This window comes from Callithrix jacchus, chromosome 1 (assembly GCF_049354715.1).
Source record: "Callithrix jacchus isolate 240 chromosome 1, calJac240_pri, whole genome shotgun sequence".
NCBI lineage: Eukaryota > Metazoa > Chordata > Mammalia > Primates > Cebidae > Callithrix > Callithrix jacchus.
In genome coordinates this window covers 95,944,029-95,961,900 of record NC_133502.1, presented here as the reverse complement: position 1 = coordinate 95,961,900, position 17,872 = coordinate 95,944,029, and the positions used below count along the sequence as shown (strand labels likewise).

At 41.5% G+C, this 17,872-nt stretch overlaps 1 protein-coding gene and 1 pseudogene across 9 annotated transcripts in view; both read left to right on the top strand.

Moving 5' to 3' along the window:
• The window catches only part of PIP5K1B (phosphatidylinositol-4-phosphate 5-kinase type 1 beta), a 346,015-nt gene that overhangs the window by 287,765 nt on the left and 40,378 nt on the right, over positions 1 to 17,872 (top strand). The gene's annotated exons all lie outside the window — the stretch shown is intronic.
• The window catches only part of LOC144581813 (large ribosomal subunit protein uL6 pseudogene), a 63,982-nt pseudogene extending 46,110 nt beyond the window's left edge, over positions 1 to 17,872 (top strand). Inside the window, exon 1 of the transcript XR_013533085.1 lies at positions 1 to 17,872. This exon is cut by the window's left edge and continues 46,110 nt beyond it. The product of XR_013533085.1 is annotated as a large ribosomal subunit protein uL6 pseudogene (transcript).

The following is a 17,872-nucleotide window of genomic DNA, read 5'->3' as shown; positions in this document are numbered from 1 at the left end:
TACCTGTCAGATGTCAGCCTGAGCTCTCCTTTATGAGGTGTCTCTTTGGGTATACAGGGGTAGGGAAGCTGCTTGAGGAGACAGTCTGTCCCTTATAGGAGCTCAAGTGCTGTGCTGACATCTCCGCTCTACCATGCAGAGCTGCGGGGCAGGTACTTTAAAATCTGCTACAGAGGAACTCATAACCGCCTCTTTTCCCAGATGCTCTGTCCTACGAAGGTTGGCTTTGTTTATAAGTTTCTGTCATGCTACTGCCTTTTTTCATAGATACCCTGCCCTGCACAAAGTAGTCTAGTCACAATCTGCCAGTGGAGGCATTGCTGAGTTGCTGCAGGCTCTGCCCTGCTGCTTTGTGAACTGCCTCGGTAGTGGTGGTCTGCCTCAGTAGTGGTGGTCGCCCTTCCCCCCACTTAGCTGGACCATCCTGGGTCCAGCTATGCTTGCTGTAAAACTCTCAATCCAGAGCGTTTCAGATTGCTTTTTTTGTGGGGTGGTGCCCGCCGAACCAGATCACCTGGCTCTCTGTCTCTGCCCCCTCCCTTTTAGTTGAATGGGCGACTGTCTCATAGTCGTTCCAGGTGGCAGTTGAAATGGCCGCCCAGATTTGTGTGAGTTTCTGTGTGCCAACCCAGCACCAACTGAAACCGACATGCTGAAAACTCATGGCGCTTTTTGGCCCAGAAATCTCCTGGTCTGTGGGCAGTGAAAATTTGTTTGGAAATGTGGGCACTCACCCTCTGCCTTGTTCTTGCTGGGAACTGCACTCCGGAGCTGTTCCTATTTGGCCATCTTGGATCCTCCCCCTCACACTATTAATTTTTATAACTTAATACCTTTCGTCAGGAACAATCAGCCCATTTCTTCCTGAGAAAATTTAACATTTCCTATAAACTCATATGTTGTCTGCATTAGTTTCATTAGCGCGACCATTTTTGGATACCTGTGGAAGTTGTTTCAACCTATGAATGAATCAAGGGCAGTGTGGGAGTAAACTACTTCCCTGCATATTGTAGCTGGAGCTTTTCTTGGGGGGACCTTTATGCCACTTTATAAATGATCTCTTGTAATAGATTGTATAGTTCCTTGATGCTCCAACTGAGGAGTTTTCTAGAGCCTCCTTCCTTGCATGAGAATAATAGGTGAAGGGCATTGCTGTAGACAAACAGAACCCCATAAGGCTGGGTCCTCACATATTTTAGCATATGTAACAACTCTGTGGAAATAATAGGCATCAGATAGAATTCTCTGCTTATAAGCAAGAGAAAATGAAGTAGTAAAGGAAATCACGAGGAAGATGAGAATTAGTTCACATAATCTAAAGAAAAAGCTAAACTACCAAACCATGGAAAGAATATGAAATACAGCAGCTCAGAGGATTCAGTCATTCATTGAGCAGTATTTATCGAGCCTCTACCCTCTCCCAGACACTGCCACAGGGTAAAAATCCAACAGCTTGGGGAATCTGTCACACCCTGCTTTGCTTTTAGAGAATCTGAGACACATGGACAGCATCATCTAGAAGATGTTCTCTTTCTCTGGGAAGCCTCAGGCTCATGGACATACTGGTGTTATTTCTCAACTCCTACCACTTGACATCATTCATCACACTGCCCAAGATTTAGATTTCTCTGAGAATCTGATGAGCCTACATTGGTTCAAAGGCTCACCTCTATTGGGGTGAAGTGCTCTGATGTGCATTCCCAACAGGAGTACATAGAATACGAGAAGGAATTTTCCTCAAAGGCCCAGTGAGTTGCTCTTACCAACAGAAGAAAGGAGTGCTGAGTGGGCAAAAAGTCCACTATAATTCATGTTAATAGTGTAGAGAAAGAAAAGAGAAGACTCAGATCTGGCTCAGAATTCTGGCTAAAGCCATTTATGTTAGTATAACCTTGGTCATGCTTCCACAATCTCTCTAAAAGTCCCTTTCCTCATCTATATAAAGTGGAATCATAATCCCCATACCATAGAACTGTTTTGATATTTAAATCAGGGATCAAACTAAGTAGCTATTTAAGATACCAGTTCTAGGGCTCACACCTGTAATCCCAGCACTTTGGGAGTCCGAGATGGGTGGATCACTTGAGGTCAGGAGTTTTAGAGCAGTCTGGCCAACATGGCAAAACCCTGTCTCTACTAAAAATACAAAAAATTAGCTGGGTGTGGTGGTGTGTGCCTGTAATCCCAGCTACTCTAGAATCTGAGGGAGGAGAATCGCTTAAATCCAGGAGGCAGAGGTTGCAGTGAGCTGTGATCAGCCTGGGTGAGGGAGCAAGACTTCGTCTCAAAAAAAAAAAAAAAAGAGTACTTGTTCTAATAACTGCTTAATAAAAGTTAGTTGTGTTTTCACAAAGTTGTGAAACCTACATAGTATCTACAGATTATTTTCCATGCATTTCTAGCACATATTTCAATACATTCTGCTCATATGTATCTTAGCATGAAAATACTTATAGCGTGGACAATGTGTTAGGATCTTTATTTTTCTTTCTTTCTTTCTTTTTTTGCACGTGTTGACTATAAAGTTTTGCTTAGTAAGTGTCATCAGCCACTTCAAAAGAGGCATGCTATCTCAGCTCCCAGTTATGTCTCAAGTGTGAAATTGCCAAGCACTGAATCTTTCCAAGATTCTCTACTAGATTTCACTCTGCCTGTCTTGCCTATGTCATGCTGGGGGTTTTACCTGTAGAGGGAGGCATTGTAAGAGAGGTTATATATTTACTATCCAGCTTAATTTGGGTTGGAAACCTGTGTCTTTGGGCACAATGCGTAGCTTCTCAGGGCCTTATGTCCTTCATGTGTGCAACTATGATCATAATACTACCCTGATGGGTTGTTACAACTGTAAATGAGATGACATATGTATGTGAAGTGCCAGGCTCAGAGCCTCAATAAGGGGAAGCTATTACAGTTATTGGGGGTGCTGATTGTGTCATTTGATCACAGGCATAGTATGCTTGAAACTGTAGAATTTTTTATTGAATAGTGCTAGGGGAAAAAAACAACCACAGACTCAGATTTTTAAAACAAGACTTTGAGATTTATAAGAAACTGCCAGAAGATAGAAGAAAAATGCTCACTAGCCCAGAGGTTAGGACCACCCATTTTCTTAATAGGTCAACATTGTGAGATGTCTTCTGTACCTGAGAGTATCCTCCCACCAGAGGCGGGGGCTGAGGCCCTTCCAGGAATTGCTTTATGATCTACCAGAACAGAGAGCCTTGTTCTCCTAAGTAAACAAACTTCAGTGGGGAAGACTGATAATAAACATTGAAAAAAGGTCATATATACATTTGGAAACAAGGAGAATCAGCATTCATTCAGAAGAACAAAAGCGAATGTGACAGGAAAATCTGTAAAAAGGTTTTACTGGCTGTTCAAGGGAGTAACGTTGAGGACATATTTGTTGAATTTCTAATTCATAGGACATGAAATTTTTTTTAGTTGTGGAGGTTGATTTTCTTATTAAAAATAGCTGTTAATTATCTCAACACCTTTACTTTAGAAATTAGAAAACCAAGGTGCATAGAGGTGACATTAGTTACTCAACATCACATAGACTCAACATTACATAGACAGGTAGTAGCAGAATTAAGACCAGAATCTAGTTCATCTACTCTGAATCCAGTGGCTTTTCCATTGACATGTTCTTATATGGTATAAAGGATGATGGTAACTTTCCAAAATCACTGACTGATGAGATCTAAAATTGTTTAAGGGAACATGTGTTTTTCCTTAAATTGTTTCTCGCTGAAACTCTGTGCCATCTAGAATTATAGCTAGGGTTAATTACATGTTGTCAAGACCAGGCACTATGCCAAGTCTTTTAGATGCGTATTCATTGTGTACTTGTAGCAGGATTGGCCTAAGCTTTGATGATTACCACAGGGGTTTGGTTGTTCCTGGCAATTAGTAGAAAATTGTCCTACCCAAGCAATATGCATGCAGTCATCTGAGATAATCTTTCCCATAATATGAGGAAAAGTGTTGGTAAGGCAAAGTAGGTCATGAATACCGAGATGGATGGAACTTTTGTTCATCCAAATGTGAACTTTATTCCCTTACTGTATATCTTATTCCATACACGATGGTGTGTACCCTTTTCAGTTTTCTCTTTTTAGAATTGAAGAAAGTGGGCTGTTGCTTTTAAAACGTGTTCATTTAATTGTGTTTTTATTCTCTGTTAAGAAATTGCATATGAACATATGAATTTGAGTACCCCCTGCAATTTTTCTGGGGCCCCATCAGGCTCTGTGGCTCCCTGACTGATACCCACCTCTCCAGCATGTTGCCAGTAGCCACAGTGGTTCCAATGGAAGCAGCAACTTCAATTATATTGTGCTAAAATTGGCTCCTAATGTTTTTCTCTTCGTGCAGTGGTGTGCCAGAGCCCACATCTTCTAGCTTGCTAGAGTCAAATTTTGCAAGCCAGTTGTTGTTAAGAACAGCTGTTATTTCATTTATTTATTTATTTTTGTTACTCTTTAAGTTCTGGGATACAAGCACAGAATGTGCAGGTTTGTTGTGTAGGTATACCTGTGCCATGGTGGTTTACTGCACTCATCAACCTGTCATCTATATTAGGTATTTCTCCTAATGCTATCCCTCCCCTTGCCCCCTGCCCCCACAGGCCCTGATGTGTGATGTTTCCTTCCCTGTGCCCATATGTGCTCATTATTCAACTGCTACTTATGAGTGAGAACATGCGGTGTTTGGTTTTCTGTTCTTGTGTTACTTTGCTGAGAATGATGGTTTCCAGCTTCATCCATGTCCCTTCAAAGGACATGAACTCATTCGTGTTTATGGCTGCATAGTATTCCATGTGTATTTGTGCCACATTTTCTTTATCCAGTCTATCATTGATGGGCATTTGGGTTGGTTCCAGGTCTTTGCTATTGTGATTAGTGCTGCAATGAACATACGTGTGCATGTGTCTTTACAGTAGAATGATTTATAATTGTTTGGGTATATACCCAGTAATGGGATTGCTGGGTCAAATGATATTTCTAGTTCTGGTTCCTTGAGGAATTGCCACACTCTCTTCCACAATGGTTGAACTAACTCCCACTCCCAAGAACAGTGTAGAAGCGTTCCTGTTTCTCCACATCATCTTTAGTGTCTGTTGTTTCCTAATTTTTTAATGATTGCCATTCTAACTGGCGTGAAATGATATCTCACTGTGGTTTTGATTTGCATTTCTCTAATGTCCAGTGATGATGAGCTTTTTTTCATATGTTTGCTGCATAACTGTCTCCTTTTGAAAGTGTCAGTTCGTGTCCTTTGCCCACTTTTTGATGGGTTTTTTTTCTCATAAATTTGTTTAAGTTTTTTGTAGATTCTAGATATTAGCCCTTTGGATAGATGGCAAAAGTTTTTTGTAGATTCTAGATATTAGCCCTTTGGATAGATGGCAAAATTTTTCTCCCATTCTTTAGGTTGCTTATTCACTCCGATAATAGTTTCTTTTGCTGTGCAGAAGCTCTTTAGTTTAATTAGATCCCATTTGTCAATTTTGGCTTTTGTTGCAATTGTTTTTGTTGTTTTAGTCATAAAGTCTTTGCCTATCCCTATGTCCTGAATGGTATTGCCTAGGTTTTCTTTTAGGGTTTTTATGATTTTCGGTTCTACATTTAAATCTTTAATCCATCTTGAGTTAATTTTTGTATAAGGTGTAAGGAAGGGGTCCAGTTTCTGCTTTCTGCATATGGCTAGCCAGTTTTCCCAACACCATTTATTAAATAGGGAATTTTTTTCCCTATTGCTTGTTTTTGTCGGGTTTGTCAAAGATCAGATGGTTGTAGATGTGTGGTGTTATTTCTGAGGCCTCTGTTCTGTTCCATTGGTCTATAAATCTGTTTTGATACCAGTACCATTAAAGAACAGCCATTATTAACAATTAAATTATATAAACTTACAATGAAATCAACTATTTTTTAAAGGGTAATATTCAAAACTGATCTCTTCTTAATTATTCTACTATATACCTACTATTATCTATACTCTTGAGATAATTTGTGTATATTTATCTACATCATGGACATACTCTCTAATGGTGGGCTACTGTGGCATCAAGCTGATGTATTAACATAGAAATATTTATTTCACAGGAGTTGAAAAGTGCTATAAATTAAGCCTAGATTTATTATCTATTTTTTAAATTTAGAAATGCATTGTATCTATAGCTGATGCATTGCCAAAAGCACACATATTTCTTTGAGGAAATAATCTAGTATTTGAAAATTATTTTTCCCTTCAGCAAAAATGTCTCTCATCCCATTGACAAAAGAACAAAATTCCGACTGATGTCTTTATTTTTGTCCTAGTAACGTAAAGGAAAATATCAAGCAACACCAGGTTAAAATGGAACTTTATTATTTACCAGTTGCAGTCATAGGTTGTCTAAAGATGCAAAACTGCAAAAGTCAAGAAAAGCCTATGACAGTCAATTAGTTAATGGAACTTATAGGAAAAATTTTGTATATTTTAAAATTTTGTACTACACATCTTTTTTTTTTTTTTTTTGAGATGGAGTTTCGTTCTTGTTACCTAGGCTGGAGTGCAATGGCATGGTCTCAGCTCACTGCGTCCTCCACCTCCTGGGTTCAAGTGATTCTTGTGCCTCAGCTCCCAAGTAGCTGGGACTACAGGCATATGCCACCACACCCAGCTAATTTTTGTATTTTTAGAAGAGATGGGGTTTCAGCATGTTGGTCAGGCTGGTCTCGAACTCCTGGCCTCAAGTGATCTGCCCATCTCAGGCTCCCAAAGTGCTGGGATTATAGGTGTTAGCCACCATGCCCAGCCCACATTCTTTATTAGTAAAGTTTATTTTAAAAACCTTATGTTGTCTGGGCACTTTGGGAGGTCAAGGTGGGTGGATCACCTGAGGTCAGGAGTTCAAGACCAGCCTGGCCAATGTGGCAAAACCCCATATCTACGAAAAATAAACAATTATCTGGGCATGATGTCTCGTGCCTGTAGTCTCAGCTACTTGGGAGGCCAAGGCAGGAGAATCACTTGAACCTGGAAGGCGGTGGTTATAGTGAGCCAAGATCATACCACTGCACTCTATCCGGGGTTACAAAGCAAGCAAGACTCTATTTTCTTATTTTTATTTTTTAAGACAAAGACCTTATGTATATACATATATATACATGGGTTTTTTCCTCCAAATTCTGGTTGTGAAACCCTTACTCGTACACAATTCCTTTTGAGCCAGTCAAGTCTATATCCTATGTTTCTTTGTATAATTTTCTTCAATGATAATACTAATAACAACTAAAATGTATTGAACACAAGGGACAGATTTTATAAGAGTCAACCTCACTGAATTCTCTCACATGCTCTTATATCACCAAGGACCAAGAGACAACGAGGAGGGTAAATTCAGGCACTTCTAGCATGAGCAAGGGCATCTAATAGGCGCCTTCCAAGGGCAAGCAGATGGTGGACATTTGCACGTGTTATTTACATCAACCCTGTTGTAAATAAGGAGAGTGATTTTTGTCACTGTGATAGGAATAAAGAACAAGCTCAGAAAGGTAAAGTGATTATCCAAGTAAGCCCCTGCCAAGTAATGCTGGTTAGAAGAGACCACAAGGCAAGAACTAATGCCTTCCAGCACCTATTCCTGCATCACCTCAGACATAATACAACAACCTCATCTGCTGCAGTGAGCTGAGATCGCACCACTGCAGTCCAGCCAGGGTGACAGAGCAAAACTGCATCTCAAGAAAAGAATAAAACAAACACATTCACAAGAAAAAAAATCTGAAGAGAGGCTGTAGAGGAGCATCAATGATAAATATTTTGAGAGCATTTTTAGTAATAGCCATTAAGAAATTTCATGTAAATAGGATTTAGACATACCTGTGAAAGATAGGCATTATACAAAATAACTAGAGCTTAAATTGGACTCTGAAATGGATAATTCAGACTTTTCAAGAGTAGGTCAAAAACATGGGAAAAAGGTATAGTTTCAGTGATACCTTTTAAACATTAATATTTATATTTATAGACGGCAAGCACATTAATACATAACAAGAAGTCAGGTCTATAAATAGAGTAAAATAATGGGCAGCATGTTTATGGTTCTTAAACAAGGGCCTAATCATTTGTTAGTTTACTTATATGTGCTTTCCAGAAGGTAGGATTTATTGAGTGTGACATGGTACCTGTTTACATATCTGACCTAAATGGAATTCAGAGCTCCCAAACACCAGCTAGGCCCCAGCCTACTGAGCCAGAATGCTAACCTCTACAGACACTCTAAAAACCAGCACTAGAGCAGTTAGCGCCAAGCCAGGAGGCAAAGGCAGGGCCTTCAGCAGTACTGTCTGACCCATATCTTACTCTTCATTTTTGGGGGGGTGAGACAGGGTCTCACTCTGTCACCCAGGCTGGAGCACAGTGGCATGATCTTGGTTCACTGCAATCTTTACCTCCTGGGCCCAAGCGATCCTCCCACCTCAGCCTCCCAAGTAGCTGGAACTACAGGTATGTGCCACCATGCCTGGCTAATTTTTTGTAGAGATGGGGTTTCACCATGTTGCCTAGGCTGGTTTCAAACTCCTAGACCCAAGCAATCCTCCCCCCTCAGCCTCCCAAAGTGCTGGAATTATAGGCATGAGCCACCACACTCAGCCTTCCTCTTCATTCTTGCTAAGATGGATCATTCAGGTCCTCAGTCATGCTTGGAAGCATGCCATGCAGTTTCGATACTGCACGTCTCACTGCTTTACCATCTTTCTAAGCCGGTATTTCTTAAGGCATAGCCTCTAGGATCACTGCTTCAGAAACAAGTTCTTTAAAATTCAGCTTCTTGTTGTCAATTCTAATGCACATCGAAGCTTGAGAACCACTATTTAAGCAACTGAAGTGTACTAACATCAGATTCTAACATGCCTACCCTTGATCCTTAACTTATAGGAAGGGTTTTGGTATATAAAAGAGCCACTGCTGGAGATTACTGAAGCTGCACCATGATTTAGAAACCAGAACAAGTATATCTATCCCTAAACTGCTAATGTTCCTAGTGACTCAGGACAGGTGTTGACCTGTATAGCAGAGACCAGTAACTTCTGTGACATTTTCTGATTAGTCACATCAGAGCTGGTAATTAGTTTGGTGTCAGCCTAGCCACGAATGAGAGAACTTTCCTGTCATTCTGTACCTCTTTGACGCTAGCAAGCACAGAAAATCATTCTGCTTATGATTTTCCAATAGCTCTGAACAGTTATAATTACAGTGTACATCTGTGAGAGTGAAACTGCTTTTCTAATCTGTTTTCATATTATTTTTTCTAGCAGCTTCTACAGACCTAACAGTAATTTGGGTTTTGACTAAAGGATACCACTTGCATGCTGAGGGTGCTCACTTCAACCTTGTACATTTTTAGCACATTGATATGGTGAGACCTGAGTTGAGTCTGAAAGCTAAGGTACAAACACTATCTAGCAATTCCTAGTCACTAATAAAGACTTAACAAGTGTTTGTTGGATTTTACTGAAGAAGGGCCTTACTTTTTGTTTTGGGTTTTTGGTTGGTTGGTTGATTGGTTTTGAGACAGAGTTTTGCTCTGTCACCCAGGCTGGAGTGCAGTGCTGTGATCACAGCTCACTGCAGCTTCAGCCTTGTGAGCTCAAGCAATCCTCCCACCCCAGCCTCCTGAGTGGCTGGGACTACAGGTGTGTGCCAGCATGCCCAGCTAATGTTTATATTTTTTTTGGAGACAGGGTTTCTCCGTGTTGCCCAGGCTGGTCCCAAATTCCTGGACTCAAACAATCCATCTACCTCAGCTTCCCAAAGTGCTGGGATTACCCAGCTGGGTGTGGTGGCTCACGCCTGTAATACCAGCACCTTGGGAGGCTGAGTGGGAAGGACTGCTTGAGTCCAGGAATTTGAAACCATTCTGAGCAACATGGTGAAACCCCATCTCTACAATGAGCCACTGCACCCAGCCAGGTCTTACTTTTTAAAGATAGAAAATGTAGTGTTTAGCAAAGAATATGAATTATAATACTTTTTTTCAGGTACCTAAAATAAAAGATTTCTAAAAGTAAAGGTGTTTATGAATGCATGTCAGTGAGAAGTTCTTTTTTCCCAAGGTGGTGGTATGGGTTAAGAAAATGAGGGAAAGTTAGTGAGTTAGCCTATTTGCCAAAGCCAGGTTGTCCTTCAGGCATTTATACCACCAGTATTAGTTTGCTAACCTGCCATTACAAAGTACCGTAAACTGGATGGCTTAAACAACAGAAATTTGTCTCACAGTTCTGGAGGTCAGAAGTTGAGATCCAGGTGTCAGCACGGTTTTCCTTCTGAGGCTGTGAAGAAGAATCTATTCCATGCCTCTCTCCTAGCTTCTGGTGGTGTGCTGGCTATCTCTGACTTTCCTTGGCTTGTAAATCTCTGCTTTTGTCTCCCATGGAGCTTTCCTTGTATGTTTGTGTCTCTGTCTGTGTCCAAATTTCCCCTTTTTCTAAGAACACCAGTTGTACTGAAGTAGGACATACCCTATTCCAGTGTGACCTCATCTTAACTAATTATGCCTGCAACAACCTCCTTCCCAAATAGGGTCACCTTCTGAGGTACTGGGGGCTAGGACTTAAACATATAAATTTTAGTTAGATACAATTCAACCCATAACACCATTGCTCTGAATACAATCTCTATACTTGCTACTGTCAGGATTTAAACAAACAAAAAGTTTTTCTGAGTTATTTTTGTTTGTTTAAATCCTGACAGCAGCAAATATAGAGATTGCAGAGTATCTGGCTGCGAACCACTATCCATGGGAATTAGGCCATTGAGGTGTCGTACAGAGAAACAATACTGTTGGGGCCAGGAATTGTTTCCTGTTCACTGTGTCTTAAACCTTTATTGGTTCCATTAGCTTATACGGCAAAAGGCATTTCCAATTCAGCATATTGTTATTTCTGATATGCCACTCTGATCTCAAACTTTGGTTAGAGAAGACCAACTAAGACTAAGAATCCAAACTTTTAGAAAGCTAGCAAGACCTGATCAAATCCAAACTCCTGATTTTTACAGACAAGGCAGCTGTGGAGTTCAAGAAAATTCAATGTCTTACCCAAATACAGCACTCACAGCTACCTAGTGCCATGTTGGTACTACAACCCCACTATCCTGCCCCTTGTTCTAGCTCATTCTTTCACATATCATCCTGCTTCTCTGAGCCACAGGGGCCATTGGTGCCCTAAGACAATGGTCCTCAACCTTCTTGGCACAGGGACAGGTTTTGTGGAAGACAGTTTTTCCATGGATCAGACAGGAGAGTGGGGATGGTTTCAGAATGGAACAGTTCCACCTCAGAACATCAGGCATTGGTTAGATTCGCATAAGGAGCACGCAACCTAGATCTCTCACATGCGCAGTTCACAACAGAGTTTGTGCCCCTTTAGAATCTAATGCCACTGCTGATCTAACAGGAGGCAGAACTCAGGTGGTAATGCTCACTCACTCAACACGCACCTCCTGCTGTGCCCTAGTTCCTAACAGTGTGTGGCCTAAGGGTTGGAGACCCCTGCCCTATAATTCAAAAGGTCCCAATTCCTATTGCCTTCATGGTGCTTTTCTCTAACTAGAAAACACAATCAACCCTGTTTTCAATGTATGCTATCTACCTGGGAATGTTTCATGGATGGCCCATACTGCTGTTTTTTTAAATCTACCTAAGCCTCACCTGTGGATCTATTTAATATATTCTTTCTTAACTCCATGGATATGACCTCTAGGAAGGGAACTAATTATGATGTTAGACTCTGCCAAATATGAACAGTAAAGCACGTTTTTCCAGAGAGCAGAAGCCATCCAGTATTGTGAAGCTTAATGGAAATTACTCTGATGGGCCCAGCACTGTAGCTCACGGCTGTAATCCTAGCACTTTGGGAGGCTGAGGCAAGAGATCACCTGAGGTTGGGAGTTGGTGACCAGCCTGGCCGACATGGGGAAACCCCATGTCTAATAACAATACAAAAATTAGCCAGGTGTGGTGGTGCTTGCCTGTAATTCCAGCTACCTGGGAGGATGAGGCATGAGAATCTCCTAAACCCGGGAGGCAGCTGCAGTGAGCTGAGATTGTGCAGCTGCACTCCAGCCTGAGTGATAGAGCAAGACTCTGTCTCAGGAAAAGAAATTACTTTGACGGTCAAGGTTTTTATTTTGGTTTGCTGCTTTTGTTGTCTTGGGTGTAATTTGGTGGGGTATTTTTTTTGCATTTATATATTTCATAATCATATATAATTATTGGCTTCTATTTAATATTCATTATTAATATATATCTCTTCAACTCTGGGGGGCTTTTAGGGTTTTTTTTCCCAGCTTTATTGAGGTATATTTAACACATAAGAATTGTATATATTTAAGGTGATAAATTGTAAAATGATTATCACATCAAGCAAATTAACAAAGCTATCACCTCACATGATTAATGTTCTTTGTGTGGGGAGAACCCTTAAGATCGACTCACCTGGCAAATAAATCTCAAGTAGACAATACATGACTCTTAACTGTGGTCCCCATGCTGTACCTCAGATCTCCAGAACTTCTTCATCTGGCATACATTTTGGCCAACACCTCCTCACTTCCTCTTCTCCCTTCCACCAGTAACTATCATTCTAGTCTCTGCTTTTATGAGTTCAGCTTTCTTAGATTTTACAAATGAGTTCACACAGTGTTTGTCTTTTTGCATCTGGGTTATTTCACTTAGCATAATGTCCTCCAGGTTCATCCATGTTGTTGCAAATGGCAGAATGTCCTTCTTTTTTAAGGATGAATCATATTCTTTGTATATTTCTACCACATTTTCCGTAACCATTCCTCCAATAAGGTACACTTAGGTTGTTGCCCTAACGTTTTGGGAAGCTTCCGAGGTTGGTGATCTGATTATGTCTACTTATTTTTTGGTTTAAGCACAGCACTTGGAATGAAGTAGGTATTCAGTATACATTTGAATGGATGATTAGTAGTTTTGTAAGGAGAAAAACAGATACTGTTTATTATGCTGACAGTTCATTATTAAAGTAAAATTTATATATAGTAAAAATGCAGAAATCTTTATAGTTCCGTAAATTTTGAAATATATACACCCAAGTAACCATCACCCAGATAAGATAAACAACATTCCCCCATCCCACCATCAAGTTCTCTTCTGCCTCTTCCTAGACATGACCCCAAGGGCAGAGATATTCTCTTTCACATTTTGTCTGTGATCCATCTCAAAATACTTTCTGTGTATAGTATGGGGGGGTGCTAGAGGTTTTTGTTGTTATATTTTAATATCTATTCTTGCTCCTTTGATGAATTCAGATAATCCAGACTTTTCTATAGAGTAGATTTGTCATTGGGGAACAGATCTCTGTATCGCTTTTTCTCTTTTATAATTGAACCATGGTTGCTGGGGATAGCTTAGAAACACAGGAAAGGGCTAATTTCCTGCAGTGATTGGACAGCTCAAGGCAATATGTGTAGGATACATATTACTCCAGTCAGATCTATGTTCAAATCCAAATGCCACCAGAGGTCAGACAAATAGTCTTAATACTTAAATGTACAAAATATATAGCCAGAGACCTCATCTAACAGGGTTCTTTTTAGTGAGTAAATGAAATAACATGTGTAATAGTCATCACAATATAAACATCACAGTGATGCCCACTAGCTTTAAACCTGTGCTTGTGTGTGTACATGTTGGGGTATAATATTGGAAATAAAAATAAATCTCATAGAGATATATGGTGAAAAAGGTCCCTGAACTTGGATGAGCATTCCTTCCTGTTTGAAAAGGTTTCTCCCTCCAGCCATCCCCTGTGACACACTCACTCCCCTCAAAGGGAGAAGAGGCCCTCTGCTCACTCAGGCTGCTGGCAGCAGGAGCTCAGTAACTGCCAGTTCTCTGAGCCATCGTGGCTCCCATTCGCACAACAAATAAACCTGGGAACACACTGGGGCTCTTCCTGCCTATGAGTTCTAAGTGCTGCTCTCTGAGCTGTGCCTGCAGCAGGCTTCATGCCTTTGGTGCTCACTTGGGGGGAAGGGAGCCATCAGTTGATACCACGAGAGAGCCTGCTGCTCTGCTGCCTTCATTAGAAACAGGCAGTCTCCTTGTTTAAAAATAGCAAAAGTGGGAGAGTAGGGAAGAGCAGCAGCCATGCTCAGGGCTGAAAATGAGAAAAAGGCAGAAACAAGCAGATCTGAAAACTTCCTGTTGGTGGTAGGCAGCTGAGCATTCTGGGTGCAGTACCTGTCAAAGCTTTCCTATTTCCCTGGGTCTGTATTGGGGGTCTTGTAGACTTGCCCACACCCTCAGCCAAGGGCTGAGCATGAAGGAGCCACTCCGTCCTGGCAGGGGCATGAGATTTGCCACATACTGACACAGTCCAGGCTGCAGCAGGAGCTCTAGTGCCAGTGCTTGAGAATTTCCACACCCTGCAATACCCTCACCCACCCCCAGCCCCAATCAAAAGTGAGCTTTTCCCAGTGGGGCACAAGGTGTTGATTTTACCATCACCTCAGAAGTGCCTGGGTCATGCTGGAATGGGCTGCCCATAAGCAGAGTGTGGCTCCGGAACTAAACAAATTTTTGCAGCCATTAAGTGAGACCAGGCTGTATTTGTGGGTTTTTTTCTGCAGGTAGAGCTTTCCTGTCCACCTTTGTTATCAGTTAATGTTCCAGTAGCTGAACTTAGAGTAGCAGAAAAGGTATTCTTTCCAAGATCTTAAGATAAATCTGTCTATACAAGCAGACCTCATCAAAGCCCCGTGAGAAAACAGGCAAGAGTCTCAGAGGTAAGAGTCCTGGCGATATTCCTGTTTGCTTATCCAGAAGAGCTTTACCCTCTCTTAGCCTTTCTTTTTTTCGTACTATCCAAACTGATCCTCCTGCCAGCCTCGTGAGATGGGCTGGGCATCTTTCCCACCCACAGATGAGGAACCAGGAGCTCAGTGTCATAACTTGCTGAGCATTGTAACCAATAATCAGAGATGCAGAGCTTGTATGTAGGTCTTTGCCCTTAGCCTGGATGTTCTCTGATATTTCATCCCCACATGACAGTTTCTGAAGGGCAAAACCTAACATGAAGCAGCCTAAAATGTGGCGTGAATTTCAGCAAACAGGGGGAAAGAAAGACCCCATTTAACTTTGCTTTGGAAGTGTTTTTCGTTGCATGACCCAGCAATTATGACTCTGAACCCAGAGAGAGAAATTTAACCCTAACTCACTGTTGGCCAGGCAGTATACAATACTTATATAGTCACAGTACTATAAACTCTGTGTTGATTTTCTAATTTTAGAGCCAATCCATGAACAAAGAGGGAACAATTTGTTGTAACTGCAAGATAGGATATAAATATGAACAGCCCAAACGAAATAGAGATAAAAGTTGTGCTGTTTTTTTAAGTGTGTCTAACACAAAGTGAGAGGGGAAAGCAGGGACAAAGATGAAATAATGTGAGGAGTTAAAGGATATGGTATGTGACTGATGGAATAAAAAAGCTCATTAGGTATCTTATTTACAGTTACAAAATAAAATATAAATAGCAAACATTGGGAGAAGACACGGAGTAGAAAAGAGTAAATGTCCTTCAGAGTGAATCAATGAATGCTGCCTTAGGTTAAGAATCTTTTATCCCCTGATTCATCAAAAAAACATGAAGGTGTGACATGGTAAAAAGCCCCATAAACTGCATACCTCAGCCATATCTCAGCTTTCTGTTGAAACTGCTCTCTATAACCCAAATGTGAATAAGTAATTAAGGACTGTGATCGCCACCCTACCCAGACAATGTGTAAACGAATGCTAATCTTGGCTTTTGTGAACCCCTTAAGTAACAATCAGAATGTCAAATAGTCCCCTGGCCCTCGGAATGTCCAGAAGCCCCTGACCCTCATCTCTGCCCAGAAGGTGATTTGAAGAATCCACTAGCCCTCGGAATGTCTGAAGGCCCTCACCCCCATACCCGCCCCTCACCCTCACTCCCAAGGTAATGTTTACGGGCACCCTCCTTTCGGAGCCACGGGTTCGAGAGACGTGAGTCCTCCGTGGTCGCTGGCAATAGAGACCCTGCAATTTGGCATACTTTTGTCTTAGTGTTAATTTTATAATCTTACATTTCAATACTTCAAAGGGAATCGCCAGAAAATATTAAAAGAGAAATCCTAAAAAGGGCTGCTGCCCCCAGGGGATGGCCGAGGGTGAGGGTGGGGAGGGCAGAAGGTTGTTGCTTTTCATCAGAAGTTATCTGTGTTGTGTGCTTTATTAGGATGTTTATTACTTTGATTAAAACAAATTGAGGCAGTGAGAGAATGACTTTTAAAAGACAAAAACTGTGGATAGTACCATATGTTCCCTGAACAAATGCTCTCATGAGAATTAGCTATAAAACACTCATTAGGTCTGCAAACAGAAATCAGAGTGTTTCAGGCTATAAAATTATCAATGACTGTTTTCAGCAGTCCAGGCAGGCTAATGCCGTCCAACGAAGCCAAACTAATGTTGCTGATAACCGAAAGCAGCATTTTTTTTTTTGTAAATGACAGAGGCCTGCATGGCATCAGGGTGCCATTAATGTTCCCTCATAGAGGGAAAGTCAGGAAGAAAAAGCACTCCTCCTGTACTGCTCTCACCTGTGAGAAGTTTATGACATGTTCAGAGATCAGAGCACAGAGCTGGGGAAGAATATGGCAGTTTCTGTGTTTTTACAAGGAAGAACAGAGCTGAGTAGATTAACAGTTTTCTGTATGGCTTGTTGCAAATTACGTGCAATTAGCCCTCAGACAAGTCTGAATCGAGAGAATTATGGTAAAACTTGATGGCACAGAACCTAGGCAGGCAGCTAGACTTCTAAACCCAGTCACGTAAATTTCCTTCTAGAACTGGATCTTCCCAAGCTGCAAGTCTGAGAAACAATGGGAGCTCTGACCGGACCACTAGATTTTCAGGACATTCCTCCCAAGGGAGGTATCCTTGCTTCGAAGTGGCCCCTATAACAGAAACTGGGAAACTCTCAGCCAGATAAATTAGAAATCGATTCTAAATAGGCTTGTGCCCAAGTAATCAACAATGCAGTAAAAATATGAGGGCAATAGCAAGAATACTTCCCAAAGTCAGAACTGAGGAGCAATGAATATTAAATTGATCGGTGGCATAGACATTTAAATGAAAATCCTTTTTTTTGAGATGGAGTTTTGCTCTTGTTTACCCAAGCTGGAGTGCAATGGCGCGATCTCGGGTCACTGCAACCTCCGTCTCCTGGGTTCAGGCAATTCTCCTGCCTCAGCCTCCTGAGTAGCTGGGATTACAGGCATGCGCCACCATGCCCAGCTAATTTTTTGTATCTTTAGTAGAGACAGGGTTTCACCATGTTGACCAGGATGGTCTCGATCTCTTGACCTCGTGATCCACTGCCTCGGCCTCCCAAAGTGCTGGGATTACAGGCTTGAGCCAGAAAATCCTTTTTTTAAATGTATATTACTGGCCAGCCATGGTGGCTGATGGCCTATAATCCCAGCACTCTGGGAGACTGAGCTGGGTGGATCACCCAAGGCCAGGAGTTCAAGACCAGCCCGGCCAACATGGTGAACCCCATCTCTTTTTTTTCTGGGGGGGGAGGAAGGCAGGAAGAAAGGGAATAAGGACGGTAGGAAGGAAGGAAGGGATGAAGGAAGGAAGGAAGGGAGGAAGTGGGGAGGGAGGGAGGGAGGGAGGGAGGGAGGGAAGGGAAGAAAGGAAATCAAGCAATGAAAGAGACATTGCCGACCTGGATCTAGAGGTTTACAAGTTGATTTCTTTTTTTTGAGAGAAGGAAAGAAAAAAAAATAATAAGTAAAGGAGAGGAAGAAAGAGGAAGAGAAAGA